This window comes from Ascaphus truei, chromosome 3 (assembly GCF_040206685.1).
Source record: "Ascaphus truei isolate aAscTru1 chromosome 3, aAscTru1.hap1, whole genome shotgun sequence".
Taxonomy (NCBI): domain Eukaryota; kingdom Metazoa; phylum Chordata; class Amphibia; order Anura; family Ascaphidae; genus Ascaphus; species Ascaphus truei.
Window position 1 is genome coordinate 299,904,465 of NC_134485.1, and position 14,235 is coordinate 299,918,699.

General features: G+C 46.0%; 1 long non-coding RNA gene across 1 annotated transcript in view; it reads left to right on the forward strand.

Moving 5' to 3' along the window:
• Nucleotides 1-13,993, forward strand: part of LOC142491080 (uncharacterized) — a 30,701-nt gene extending 16,708 nt beyond the window's left edge. Inside the window, exons 2-3 of the long non-coding RNA XR_012800269.1 lie at nucleotides 13,241-13,311; nucleotides 13,879-13,993. This is a non-coding gene — a long non-coding RNA (uncharacterized LOC142491080). The remainder of the gene's footprint in view (nucleotides 1-13,240; nucleotides 13,312-13,878) is intronic.
• Nucleotides 13,994-14,235: the final 242 nt, after the last annotated feature.

Below are 14,235 nucleotides of genomic sequence, written 5' to 3' on the forward strand. Positions count from 1 at the left end.
GAACACCTACAAGCTCAAATTGAACCCCCAAAATACCCACAACATATATATAAGCATATAAGTTTCACAGAGGAGTGCTACTGAGCATGGCAATTTATATTTAAAACCAGAGACATAACATAAAACACAGACAAAGCTCAGTGCACATCCAGAAAAACTTATATACGGTACAGTGCCTAAATATACATGTATAAATAACTAATAAATAAAATGGTCTTTTAGTTTAACATTTTGGCCAAATTGTTGTAAGCCCTTGAGCCAAACTTCACGGCAGACCACGTTCAAGGGTCCCTACACTAATATAAATTCTTAATAACCTGTGCATTGCCAGGAAGAATGATTTATAATGCACAGGTTATTAAGAATTTATATTAGTGTAGGGACCCTTGAACGTGGTCTGCCGTGAAGTTTGGCTCAAGGGCTTACAACAATTTGGCCAAAATGTTAAACTAAAAGACCATTTTATTTATTAGTTATTTATACATGTATATTTAGGCACTGTACCGTATATAAGTTTTTCTGGATGTGCACTGAGCTTTGTCTGTGTTTTATGTTATGTCTCTGGTTTTAAATATAAATTGCCATGCTCAGTAGCACTCCTCTGTGAAACTTATATGCTTATATATATGTTGTGGGTATTTTGGGGGTTCAATTTGAGCTTGTAGGTGTTCTGTATGTTTTATAATTCTTGTGCAGCTAGTCTTGGCTGTTTTGGAGGGTGGCAACCTCCTATCCAATTGAAGCTCACTCCCTCCCACATTTAAATGGTTATAAGCTCACTCCATGGCATCTCCAACTATCAGGGGAACTTGCCTGCATGCAGTGTGATTGTGACAAATCTATTACAGAGTGCTTTTCCTGGTAATGTACAGGTTAATAAAAGCTTCAATCAGACTTAGAACTTTTGCAACTCATATTGACAGATTTATTATAAATCATTCTTCCTGGCAATGCACAGGTTATTAAGAATTTATATTAGTGTAGGGACCCTTGAACGTGGTCTGCCGTGAAGTTTGGCTCAAGGGCTTACAACAATTTGGCCAAAATGTTAAACTAAAAGACCATTTTATTTATTAGTTATTTATACATGTATATTTAGGCACTGTACCGTATATAAGTTTTTCTGGATGTGCACTGAGCTTTGTCTGTGTTTTATGTTATGTCTCTGGTTTTAATTACTAATTACTAATTAATAATTATTATAATAAATAATTATTAATATAGAATTATTACTAATACTTAATACATAATTATTAATTCATAATTATTAATACATAATTACTAATATATAATTATTATTAATACTTAATACATTATTAATAAATAATTATTACTTAATAAAGAATAATAAATAATAATAATTATATATTATTTATAAATTATACAATATAATTAAAATAATAATTATAATATACTCTATCACACAGGAATCGAAACCAGGACCCTTTTATATGTTGGTTAAGAGTTCTACATCTGCACCACAGAAGCTGTGTGATGTCATAGACATCTGAAATAGACTTAAGATTTAACATTGACAAGTACTCTGTGGCAATGTGTTACCAAGAAGAAAATAGGTACCGGTTCCTGAGACCTTCACCAGGGAGCTGGCTGCCTATTAATGGCACTGCAGCATGGGCGACTTCCCTGAGGCGCCTCCAGGGAAGAGTGGACACCCTACTGTATCCCACCACGGAGAGTGAGGGGGACAGGGAACACTGGGATTACGCCTATGCCCCCTGTGCACCCCATCTAAGAAGTAAAGGGAGACAGGTCCCTGATGCTTCACCCGGGAGCTGACGGTCCCTTAATGGCACTGCAGTTGGGGGCGGCTGACCTGAGGTGATACCAGGGAAGAGTGATGACCCTTCTGTACCCACAATGAAGCGAGAGGTAAGGGGGCAGGGGCTACATGGGAAATGTCTGTAGGTCCCTGTGCACCCTGCAGTAAAAGTTACTGCGGTCCCTGTGCGAGGCATTCCCTGATGCTACCCCCGGGTGCGTGACACTCACAGACTACAGGGACAGATATGTATTTGTGGCTCCTGAATGCAAACAGAGACCACACTGTGCTGGACTATGTATTATCTCCATCTGGTGTTGCCTGCTCCTACAGGGATGCCATGTATTTTTGTGCTCTCAAAATGGCGGCTCCAGCTCACTGGGGGCCGCATGGACTCTCTTTGTGCTCAAAATGGTGCTTCCTGCCTTACCAGGGAAGCCATGTGCTGTTCTGCAAGGATTTCTGCATTTTGCAAGCTTGTGCTGCTCTTCATCTTGCAAGAAAATGCGGGAACTGTTCAAACCCCTCCCCCTTTGCTTGCTCCTGATTGGACTATCCTATCTACCAGGGGGAGGAGCTAAGTGTGTTCCATGGAGCTACAGGAAGTGAGGGGCCAGATGCACTTCCACTTCAAACACTGGTGGTCGTGTCTGCCAGGCTAACTTGCTTGCTCCACTATGAGAGAATGGGCATGTGTGCTGAGAAGCCTGTCAGCAGCACAGAGGCTGATGACATCACTAAGGTCTCTACTATTACCTCCACCGTACCCGAGTATGCTGTGGAGCTGTCAGTTCCAGTTACTGTTTCTGGTGCCTTCCATCTGACCTACGCTGCCAGCATGGGGGCTACACCACAGAGGTATCGGCCGATGCCTCCAACGTACCCGATGCTGCTGGGATCCGCCCTGCTGCTACAGATGGCGGTGAGCTGCTTGTTCTATCTACAGATCCCTGCTGGGATCAAGTCCAGAAAGCTGCGGAGCTGTATCTGCGGCGTCAGCAGGAGAAGTGCCGGCCAGCACCACCCCTGATGACTACCGTTGCTACTCCACCACTGGGAGCTAAGTTGGACGCTGAGTCGCCCGGCCAGGTGAGCTCCAGAGAGATCCAGGCCGCTCCGGTGAGTACTACGCTTCCGGTTGATCCTTTCCTCCTGACATGCAGGGAGTGGAAGAAGTCCCGGGAGGCCCTTCAGGCCCAGGTGTTGGCTGAAGCCCGCTGCCATGAGAGCAGAGGGAGGGGCAAAATGAACATGACCCAGGACTGTGCCATTGCTCCTCCCGGGGAGAGTTCCCGGAACATGCCCCCTATAGACTTTGGTGCTGGCCCCTTGTCACTGGAGGCCCCAGTCCCTGAGTCATCTGCCCCTTCTGCCCCACTTTCCTTTCCATCACCAGTCCCAAGGTACAACCCTTGACCCCCAGACCCCCTTCCCCTGGAAGTCCCTTGGCTTCATTTGGACAATCTGATGTTATGACTGATATGCAATTGGAAGGGTCTATGTATTGGGGGGATTGTGATGATGAGGGGATGAGTTCAATGCAATCTGAAAATGTTTTGTCTCCTGTCAAAGAGGAGGCAGAAGGAACCCCTGTATGGGAAGGTCCTATATTCTGGGTGCTGCTGGGTACTGCTACTGACAGAAGCTTGGTGAAATTTAGTAGAGCAGCCCGAGTAATAGTTCATAGGTTCAAAAAGATGGGCTATGAGTTCCCATATCTACCTAATGATACTGGGAGAATGATCAGGAAGCCTGATCCTGCTCATTATTATTGATGTATTCTATTACTGCTGTAGTAGTAGAAATGGTTCTCTTCAGTCCTGTATTACAATGTATCTGTGTAATGCAGTGTATGCCGTTATGTTATGCTGGAATGTATAGGAGTTAATGCATTTCAGCTTTTGTGAATTTACAGGTGTTGCACAGTATGCTAGAGGTTATACCTGCTGTAAGTCCAAGCCGGGACATTTGGAGTTTTACCAGAGAGAGTATATAGCCTGGCCTTCAGCAGCTATTGCTAATTCTGGGCCTTTCCTCTGTCAGTCCTGTTAGAACAGGCAGTCGAAAGGTTCATTCCTTCAGTTGGCCTGTTTTGCATTTCAGCTCTGAGTATGTAGCAATATTCAGGGGCAGGCCTAAGCAACATTTGAATGTGTTAATCCAAAGGGTGGATATGGGTTGGAACACCCCCTGATGTGTGTGAACCAATGGGTATCCAGCTTTGAGTTGTAATGATTCAAAGCTAGAGACACTCCCTGAGGATATTCAAATTGAGACAAATTCCCAAAGTGAGTGTGAGTTAGTCTAGAGAAAGAGCAGAGAGAGATAAGAAGCCAAGAAGAGGTCTTCCCCTATTGCCCACCTGGGCAAGGAGGGGGGGGATTTAAGCTGCCTTGAGCAGAGAGGCAGAGATTACACTATTCTGTCTGCTCTATGCTGTCTGCACATCTATGCTGAATAAAGATCCACAGAAAAGAAGCTGCTGTATGTGTCCCTGTTCCTGTGTATGGAGAATGGAGTGTCAGTGGGGGGTCTCTCATCTGGAGACCCCAGGGGATCCCTGCTGGCTGGAGGCGCTGTGCACCCTAACAGAACAAGGTAACCTGTCCCACACCACACCTCCTGTCCCTGTCCTGGGCTCTCCCCACAACACCGTGGAGCACTCAGCCCTCCTGTTTACCAGCAGGTCACAGCATCAAGACCACTCAGAGTGACCAGAAGGAGTGTACCACCCAATCTCACGTGTGGAGGACAGGAGAGTGAACAGAGACAGCCCCAGCGCGCGGGTCTGATCTCTCAGAACTGAGATTACCCTTCATACTTCCTATGTGATGCCCTACTCCTGTGATAGACACCAGAATCGGGGATTATTAAAGACATTTTATATGTAAGTTACTAATTTTATTATTTGTTGCTAATACAATATCTATCTCTCATCTTGGTGCGCTTTTGTATTTTTTCTTGTTTTGCTGATATTGGTATGACCATCGGGGTTCCGGTGGAGACCACATTTGGAGGTGGGGGAGACACCTCATAAACACAGAAGCAGCAAGAGAACTGAGAGGGACCAACACTCCAAGTTTAAAGAGCCAGAGCGCGGACTGAACTTTTCATTAAACTACAAACAGTGTTCATGAATGTAAATGTAATCTTTGGCCAAAGTATTTTAAGCCTACTGTACAACCACTTCACGGTATAGCCCATCTGTAGGTCCTAACACTGCTGTACCTACAAAAATCTCTCATAACCACTCTAGGGCCTTGGACATGAGCGCTGACCCGTGCTGAGGCGTGCTTACGCTCGGCACTGAGCCCCTGCAGCCGCAATGAGAGCGTCTTTAGCAGTCTTAGCAAAATTTAAAATTTTCGCGCTCATGGGAGCGCAGGGCCGGTCACGTGAGCGGTTCGCCCAATGAGGGCTAACCAGCTCCGTGATGTCACTGGCCTGCCCCCCTGACACGCCACCGACACGCCCCCGGACGGCGCGTGGTCTAAGGCCAGGGAAAGCACCCGCTTTCCCTCAGCCTCAGAGCGCCTCCGCCCGGCATCACTAACCATGGACGCAGCCTAATGGAGGAAGAGCTGTCTTAATAGACATGCGGATTACCAAAATCCTTCTCCCATATAGACAAAATGGATTCATGAGACATTTCTGCAAACCCCCTAAGTGCCTATGGCACTCTTAGCAGAGTCTTAGCAAAATATGTTTCTGAGACTCGTGCTTCAGAAATCAAACTTCTGTTAGTCCCTATAAATGACTTCAATTACAATACAAATAAAGCAAATGAAAACTTCACTTGTGAGCACATTCACATGTTTTTGACAGGTCTGCAACTATTCTTTTCACCATTCTCTCCTAGCATACAGTACTTCCACTTTAACAAGGTATTATGAGAAATGTCATGCCGTGTCATACCTTTTGCCGTGGTCATACTGTGCCACCTTTTGCTTCAAATCCATTTTGACACAGACCCCTATAAGTTTATGCCTGCTGTATTACACAGCTTTTCAGCACAGCCTGTGTAAAAGTGCATAGCCAGTAAACTTACTCACAGATAACTGTTTCAACCTTTCAAGTCTCATCAGTGTGAGGCTAGTTATACATCTTAAGGAAGTTATAGTGGGTAAAAAAAGTGACAACAACCCTCCACCGTATACAGTAGCATACAGCAAATGAAAATATCACTTGTTATCACATTCACATGTCTTAGACAAGTCTTCAAGCCTGCTTTTCCCCAGTATCTCCCAGCATACAGTGCTTCCACTGCAGCAAGGGATTCTGGGAAATGACATGAAAAGGAGCATAAAGTGTCACCTTTTGCTTCAAATCCATTTTTACATGAACCCCTATAAGCATATGCCTGCCGCATTACACAGCTTTTCAGCACAAATAAAGTAATATGAAAAACATTAATAACATAAGTATGAATAATAATAAAATTGGGTGTATTCTAAAATGTAAAAATCTAGCTCCAAGTTCTTTCTATGGTCCCATTTGAAACAATGAAGACCACCAAGATACATTTTCTCCATCATATTCCTGTCTTATGTAACCCCTCCTTGCCCAGCCCAGTAGTGTTGTAAATTTGTGCAGACTCTTGTACCTTTCTCCCAGGGTGCTGGTGTTCAGCTGACTAGTGATGTAAGTTCTTCAGGGTAGTAAGAAAGGGTGCCAGGAAATTTATTCACAAACAGGACTAGTTTATTTGGATACAGTCATACAATCTTCCCTGGGGCTCCACACAGCGCCTCAGTGAGGAACACACGGCTTGTGATTACCTTCCTCTTCCCATGGTTAAGAGGAACAGCTTTTCTATAATTTCAGTGATCTGGAGTTATTCCCAGGTACTGTCGTAGACTCAGCTTAGGGGTGTACTTCATTCCAGGTTCCCATCATCCTGACACATCCTAGTAGTCTTCCTTAGCAACCTGGTGTGCATATACTTTAGGGTTGGCGTTAGAACAACCTTAGTTGTGACGGTTCCTGGGAACCCTGGTTTAGGGATACCTTGCTGTGAACTGTCACACACATCCTCCTTTAGAAATAGATAGCAGCTATGGCTTCTTCATGAGATATTAGAGGCTTTCTCTAACTGGGGACACTTTCCCTCACAAAGAAAATAAGAAAGGTGACCGCACATCTAACACAAAGTTACACACTTATGAGAACTACATAAACACACACACACTATAAGACCCCTTCTCTGTTGCTATTCCTATAATCTAAATGTAGCCAGGTCCCCCATGCTTACCCTTATCTCCGCTGCAATGGAAGAATAAGGGAAGGTTGCAGAGTGTGCAGGGAGTGTTTCAGTACACCGGAGGCTCTGCGGCGGCCTGAGTGTCCAGTGTGCCGCCATTGGTACTTGCGCATGCGCAGAGGGTCTCGGAGGCGACGGCGTCAGATAAGAGGTCGCGCATGAGCAGAGAGTGGGTGCGGCAGCGCGCGAAGCACGGGACAATCGGAAGGGGCCTAGGCCCGGAGACTACAAGTCCCATGAGCCTCAGCCAGACCAGGTGAAGCCAGGGAGCCAATAGGGCGATAGGAGACTCTGCATGATGAGTTAGGAGGTTGCGCAGGGGAGCACGCAGGCAGAGAAGATCGGGAGGGGGGACGAGGAAGGAGCTCAGCGTGTAGAGAGGCAAGTAGCCTCTACACTAGGCCCGTATACCCCTGGGCCCAGATAGGCCCTGAGTGACAGTCAGTCAGAGTTAATGTAGGGACAGGCCCTAGAATAGGAACCTGTCACATTAGTGAGTGAAGCTGCGAAAGACACAGAGACTGTCACAGCACCATCCCAGAGGTTTGGGACCAGACCTCTTCAGGCATATCATCAGCCATCCGGGTGGGATCGCCCTGGAAGGTATCACAAGCAGCTCTGCGTCGTCGGATCATTTGTGAAGTCTGTTTGCGGGACCGAGTGCAGGAGCGCTCAGCAGGTAACATCCATTAAGTGCACCAACTATAATATTATTCATACTAGTGGCTGCGCAGTCACACACATACACTCACTTTGGGGTATTGGACATGGTGTGGGAACACGGTGAAGGGTCGCATCCTGTGAGACGTGGTAGTATAGTTTCTCATTGAAGAATAACACCAATAGGGATATACAATGCATGGTTATGGTTGCTGCTAGTAAAGCTACTGTTTCTTTTACATGCTGTGTGTGTAGTATTGTATTATTGTCCTGCGAGGAACATCTCCCGCTCTGCTGGGAGCCATTGCAGGTGGAGGCGCTGCATCTGATAAGAGGTACTCTAAATACATATATTGCCCCAGGCTCTCCGTGGCAGAGGCTTAGGCCCTGTGAGCCAGCAGGTTATACAGCATTGGTAGTTGTACTGTATTCAGAAGGAAACAGGGCTACATTTGGAGGCACAGCTGAGATTAAGACCTGGGGTGACCAAAAATTAAATTTCATACAAATATCTGTGGAAAATGACTCTCCCGCACACCGAGTGGTCGCCGTAAGTCAAGTACCTATGGCTTTACCTTTAGATACGTTGCAAACTGCATTAAGGCAAATATTGGGATTTTCTAAAGCCCGTCTGGTGGATGTTCAAATAGACAAAGACTCTAAGTGGAATATCCTGCTAGTTGACTGTTGCAGAGACCTAGCTGTCATGGAGCCACCCGCCCCACAGTATTTGCAGCTCCCTAATTCCCCACCAGGCGGAAGTCCGTTCATCTACCCGTTAAGGGAGATTCAAACCGAAGTGCACGAGGAGGGATGTCATACGCCGGTATCTGTTACCTTCCCGGAAAGTGAAGTAGGTAGCTGCTGGTCAGAACTCAGTTGTCCTGGTTCCAGTGTGTCAGAGGAAGCAGAACTGTGTAGAGATATGCTACAAAAGCTTATGGAAAAGATAAGCCAGCTGGCTTCCCCGCCAAGTTTACCGCCCTTAGTCGAGGAGTTAACCCTGGCCTCTCAATCTCAAAATGATAGGAAATTGAAGGTCTTCTCTGGAACCCTCCCCACCCCTATGGGAGAGGATGGGATAGAACCCTGGAAAGAACACACCCGGGGCGTAATGGAGGAATGGTCATGTACAGATGCTGTAAAACGTCAGCGCATCATGGAGTGCTTGAAACACCTGCTTCTACTCTGGTCAGTATCCATCGGGAGCAACACCCTGACTTAACCTCCCGGATGATAGTGGAGTTTCTGACGGAGGCCTATGGAGTGCCAGAAGACGACGGAGCCCTGTGGGCCAAGTACTATGCTGTCACCCAAAAGGAAGGGGAAGATTTGTCGGCTTTTATCCATCGTGTGCAGATAGCGTTAGGACCCCTGCTTCACCGCAAATTTGTCTTAGCCTCCCAAATGGATGAGTACCTTCGTAAGCAATATTTGCGGGGTTACAGCCCAAATCACCCCATTGCCAACATGATTCGTGACCACCTTACCCGAGGGAGCCAACCTACATTCACTGGTTTATTGCAACAAGTTAAGGAACACGAGACTTATCTATTGCTCTATTCTCCCCTGAAATCTAAAGGATCTTCTACCCCAATAGCAAGGGAACTAGCGAAAAGAAAGAGGAAACTCCGGACAAAACAGTGTCGGATCGTCCGAAGTACTCCAGGAGGACCTCCCCTCCCTACAACCGTCGTACACAGTCACGTGACATGGCCTGCTATAACTGTGGAAGAAAAGGGCACCTATCCTATGACTGCCGTATGGGAGAACGCCGTGACCAGAGCCCGTCCCCCAAGAAGTTCCCTCCTAGTTCTATGGTTTGTGGGGTTTACACAGCAGAGGGATAGATCTCGAGCCCCCTGAGCCACAAGAACCCCTATTGACCAATGAGCCAGTCAGAACTACTGCCGGTGAGGATAATCCCATCCCTGACGGGAATACACGAGTGGGAACTGTAGCCCTCATATGTGTGCTAGTGGATGGTATTTATTCCTCGGCGTTGCTGGACACAGGGTCCCAAGTGACCATCATATACCAAGGATTCAATGATCAGCATCTTCAGAAGAGGCCGCGGAAGTCTGCAGAACATATGAAAGTGAGGGGCTTGAGCAGTGAAGATTACCCTATCGATGATATCGTAACGGTGTCACTAGAGATTCAACAGCTCAACACTGGGAAATCCCACCCCATGGAATTGGAAGCCTTAGTGTGTCCGGAACCCCAGGATCTACCCAAATACCCAATTATTCTAGGGACTAACGCAGACATTGTGCGTGCCGTCATTCGAGCCTACCTACAAGAGACCAACGAACTGCCTATGTCCAGCCTTCAGCTACAACTCATCCAGGTGGGAAGGGACTCTATGCTACTTACCCCCGATAGCTATGGACTGTTATTCTGCGGACGAGCCGAGATTACTGAAATCCCGCCACGAGGAATGCAGCGGATGTCCGCTTGGTGTTCATTTACTGATCGAGATGAAAAAGAACATATTTTCTCCTTGGAGAGCACCCCCGAGGAGGACGTCCAAAGAGGGTATAAAATAATACCAGAATTACGTGATTGGACATCAGCCATTCCTCGTCGAACCTATGTGTCGGTACAGAATCTATCACCCTTCACCATGGCTTCACCAGACGCAAAAAAAAAAACCTAAACCTAAAAACAAAACAATCACTAAAAGAAACACACCAAAAATAAACCACAATTGAAAAGCAAACACCAAAAAAAAACAGAGATAAAAAATAGAAAACACAAAAGAAACCATAATTAAAAATCAAAACACAAAAAAAATCAAACAGCAAAAAAATACAAGAATTAAAAATCAAAACACCAAAAATAAACAATAATTACAAATAATTCTGGTATTTTTTTAGGTTGACCATTGACTGTCATAGTGGTAAATTATGCCCATATTATATGGGCAGGATGTACCACTGTGCCAATCAATGTGTAACAGGTGTGGAGGGTTGGGGTAGTTGCCCCTTGGAAGGTGGTTAGGCCTCCCAGGTTGGTAGCAGGGGCGGGTGGGTTAACCCCTTAATTACTATAGCGGTTACTAGTCACTACGGTGATTAAGGGGTTAGGGGCCATCAGATTATATTTTTGTTTGTACTGTTGCTGCCAACATAGGACATGGACGGTGATGAGGATGAGGATGCCCTTCTTCCTGGCAATGGGTAAGTGCAAATTGTATTCACTTTATGCTGGCTGGTTTTATTTTAAATGGGCAAATGCACTATTATCCATATCTGGATAATAGTAGTTTTGCCCATTACTGTACTGTATTTGTCGCGTGGGGGGGAGGTTGTTGGGGAGTACAAGGGGTGGGTTGTGTATTGGTGGGTAGTAGGTATTATAATGTTTATTGGGGCAGGTGGATTGTTGAAGGGGGTACTTGGGTGGTTAGGCCTGCCAGGTGGATCATGGGAGGGTTAACCCCTTCATTACCATAGTGGTTACTACCGCTATGGTAATGAAGGGGTTAACGCCTCCCGCAAACTTCCTGGTAGGCCTAACACCCACCCTGCAAGTACCCCCTTCACTCACCCCCTCTGCCCCCAATAATCCTGCTATTGTGCCTTAACCCCTTCATTGCCTTTTGACTTATAGTGAATGTGAGCAGGGGGTCTCCTAAGCTGCACTGCTTTGATTTCAGCCTCGGGGACCCCCTGCTTCCCGAGATACAGGCCCTGGTGCCGGTATCCAAGCAATGTTTAAATTCTCCTGTGTCACGTGACGCGGGAGAATTTATACAAGGCCGCCGGGATACCGGCGCCGGTAATTAATTAAAAAGAATATGTATTTGGGTTTTGATACTATTGTGCGGGAGTAGGGGGTCTTCTGAGGTGAACCGCATTGATTTCAGCCTCGAGGACCCCCTACTTCCCAAGATACATGCCCCGCATTTCAGCAGTGCATTTTGACAGCCTGTGGGTAACATTAAAATATCTACATAAACAGATTGCTAAAATCACAGTCAGGTGATGTGAGCACACTCGTTTCATGTCTGCTGTTTAACTTCGTTACCAAAATGTAACCTGTTCAAAGCACTTGTGCAGTGTATGGACATTCGCCAAAACCAGTGATTAATTATAGCGATGGATTATAATATATATATATTACAAATAATACATACAGTATAATGCATATGCAACACCCCTATCACACACCCCTCCCTCCCCCCCCCAACCCCCCAGGCAAGAGAGACAGGTTGAACTCTGAAAATGGAGGGTATTAAAAAGTCTCTGTCACTTGAAAGCAGATTTTGAATAAATGTGTACTGTAGGTGCTCAGTCATACCTGGTTGCATCTCAGGGTAGATGACGTAGATCCGTTCCAGCTTGTATGAGAAATAAAAGAGGGGACCAGGAACTTTTCAACTGTTTTATTAACTCTTAACAACAGGATAGGTTTTATCATATTAGAAAGGTACCTTTAGCTCCTAGCACCATGAGTCACGTAGTGGCTCATGTCTGTAAAGAGCCATTTGCCCTGCCTGGCACAGACCCACTATTCTATAGTCCAGGAAATGTCAGCAGCACATTCATGCCTCTCCCTAGTCCTGTGATGGAGACTACTCACTCATGTAGTGTAATTACTTTAGTTCCCTTTCCCTAGGAACCCCTAATCCTGGGATACTATCCCTATGATAAAAAAGAAATAAAAGATGTCCTTTACAGGTTAGAAGAACCTGGAGACCTCCCTGAAGTCCTTTTGGATGTAACTGGATCTCCTGATGGTAAATTGGGTCTTCCCTGATGTTATGGGGATCCTCCCTGGGGTCTGGCCTGACTACAAAATGGTGGATCCCCAACTTTTATACCCAGTGGGCAGGATCAATAATCTACCCCAGTAACTGGGCAGAATACAGTAGATATAATAGTTGCAGAAGAGTAACACCATATACATGTGACTTATCTGGCAGGTTCTAGAACTAAGTCACGCTAACTCTAACCTTTAAAGAGAAACATAATAGATACTATTCAACTGAGGCCTGATGAGGATTTAACCCCTACACTGCCTGCAACTGCCAGGGCTTACATGCACGGACTTCTACTTTATAGCAAGGGTGCTAAACATATGTTACTGATCCCGGAAAGGTTATCGGGTGAGATGTCCTTCGTGATTGTTCTACACATTCTGTAAATTGCTAGTTCTTCTAACTTGAGTTGGTAGTAGAATATGGCCAGTTTGGAACAATGGGTTTTAGTATAACGGGAAAATTGGGAAGATTACCTAATAACCATATGAGATTGATCATTGTGCTGTAACCCCCAACTCATTAGGAGTTTGCTTATTCTACTATGGATCTTTTATCTTTCTCCCTTTCATTACTGTGCTCTGTACTGGTACCCCCTCACCCTTCTTCCTGTTTATAGTGATGGGTGATTGCCCCCATCATGCCAGTAAAGGTAACTGTTCAGAGTCACAGCCTTCATGGGCATGTCTGATGAAGGGACTGTGACCCTCAAACTTTACATTTACCTGCTCGTACTATTGTCATGGAACAAATACAGATTCTCTTTTTTGCATAGAATAAGTGTTGCTCCTTCATCCATACACTTATCTACAAGGAACCACATTTGGAACACGTGACTATGAGTAGGTATGTGCCACTTCAATCTCTTTTGGACTATTTCCCTGGGTAATAGGGTTGTCAGTCATTCTTATACTGTAGATGGGGGTTATTAGTTGTGTTGAGGGGAGAGGTGGGAGTTGTGGGAGTAGGTACCCCAGGTAGGGTGGTTAGGACCCGGGGGATGGGATGGGAGGTCATATATTAACCAGGGCCATCTTAACAGCATTATAGGCCCCTGGGCAAAGCAGTGCACTGGGCCATGCCAACTCTCCACTAAAAGTCGTCATTTTTCTCCTACCGAGTTAGCGGGAGATTTGAATGTTGAGGCGGGTGTTCGGAAAATTTGTGTTAAATTCTGGTCTGTGCATAGATTAGCATGGGGCCCCTATGCTCGTGGGGCCCCCGGGCAACTGCCCAGCATGCCCATGCGTTAAGACGGCACTGATATTAACTAATTGGTGGCATTGAGTATTGAGCTGGTGATGTATTATATATTCAGTTTTCTTTATACCTATTCATAGTATGCTAAAGGACACCCTATAAACACAGCATAATGCCCACTTAACCACAGTTTGTTTTGTGTGGGTGCCGCAGAGACTCCTGGTTTACCTATATGACCTGTCAGAAGATGCGGGATACCTACACTTGATTAAGCAAGCATCACAACTACACCTGCTTCAGCGCCCAGGGACTGCCGAGGCTGAATAACGTGAGTTCATTATTTACCTGGTTCTGGTGTCCATATACTTGTAGGCTGCTTTGGATTGTTGGGTAGCTGGAGGGTTGGTTTCTTCCTGCGTACATTAGCTCTTCATGGGGCTCGTGCTGGAGGTTTTCCTCCCCCTCCCTCCTCTCTCCCCCCCCCTCCTCTCTTCCCCCCTTCCCCCCCCCCTCTCTCCCCCCTCCTCTCTCCCCCCCTTCCCCCCCCCTCTCTCCCCCCTCCTCTCTCCC